Source organism: Lagenorhynchus albirostris, chromosome 2 (genome assembly GCF_949774975.1).
Source record: "Lagenorhynchus albirostris chromosome 2, mLagAlb1.1, whole genome shotgun sequence".
Lineage (NCBI taxonomy): Eukaryota > Metazoa > Chordata > Mammalia > Artiodactyla > Delphinidae > Lagenorhynchus > Lagenorhynchus albirostris.
The window spans coordinates 15559797-15560932 of record NC_083096.1 but is presented as its reverse complement, the minus strand read 5'-3'; the positions used below and the strand labels follow the sequence as shown (position 1 = coordinate 15560932).

Genomic DNA, 1136 nt, shown 5'->3' with positions numbered 1-1136 from the left:
TTTATACATATATACACACACATATAAGTAAAGCTTATACCATTTATATTTATTGATATGAAATATCTATCTATCTACCTATTTATAGAGAGAGGCATCATAGAAATATAGATTGTAACATTTGTTTGATACAAATCTGAGACACCGTGGTCCATCTTCCAATTCATTGTTTACAAACTTTATTAATTTAAACTTTAATGATACTATTCAAAAGTAACAAGTGGTGTTAAGAACTAAATTAACTAATTAATTAATTCAGTTCAGAAAACAAATTAAGATCGTCTGGTAAATAAAATGCTACTCTTTCCACTAGATGATTAAATCTTAATGATCCACCAATTATTATTTTCCTTATGGGTTACATTAAGATATCTTCAATTCATTATTTCTGCTCAGATAATTGGTTGATAGTATGTCTATGTACCAAAATAATAGAAATGCAGGTGCAATGTTCTTTTTTCTTTTTTTGGCCGCACCATGTGGCTTGTGGGATCTTAGTTCCCTGACCAGGGATTGAACCCATGCCCCCTGCATTAGGAGAACAGAGTCTTAACCACTGGACCACCAGGGAAGTCCCACAGCATTCTTTTTTCTTAAATGCCATATTAAAAGGAATGCAAGTTTTTGCTCTGGAGCCAGGGCACCCACGTTAAGGCTCTCCTCCATAAGAGTGTGTGGTTGAGGGGCGTGTGGAGCTGAAGTCCTCTCCTGCTCCACTTACAAACTATGGACCCAGGCGAAGACTTCATCCAGGAGAAGGGAACATCTTTTTCTAACTTGTGCAAAAGCAACATGTGGGCTACTGATGACCCTTGATAGGGACACTTTCTTTCCCCCATAATCTTGTAACTCATTTTGTACAAATACATTGAAAGCTACATTTTCATTTTTAATGGTTTCATAAGTTTGATTAATGTACCTATCGAATTACTTTAAAATATTTGCTCTTACAGGTAATACTGCATTGATACTGCATCCTTGTACATACGTGTGAGGATTGCTATAGGATAAATTCATCAAACTGGAATTGCTGCGTCATAGAGTCAATGTATTTGTACATCAAGTTACACTCTATAAGTGTTGGGCTAATTTACAGTCCTTCCAGCAATACATGAAACTGCCTGTTAAGTCTCACT

At 35.6% G+C, this 1136-nt stretch overlaps 1 non-coding gene across 1 annotated transcript; it reads right to left on the bottom strand.

The window, feature by feature from the left end:
- Positions 1-498: 498 nt before the first annotated feature.
- Positions 499-571, bottom strand: TRNAR-CCU (transfer RNA arginine (anticodon CCU)). Its single transcript has one exon. It is a non-coding gene; the product is annotated as a tRNA-Arg (tRNA).
- Between the last annotated feature and the right edge of the window lie 565 nt (positions 572-1136).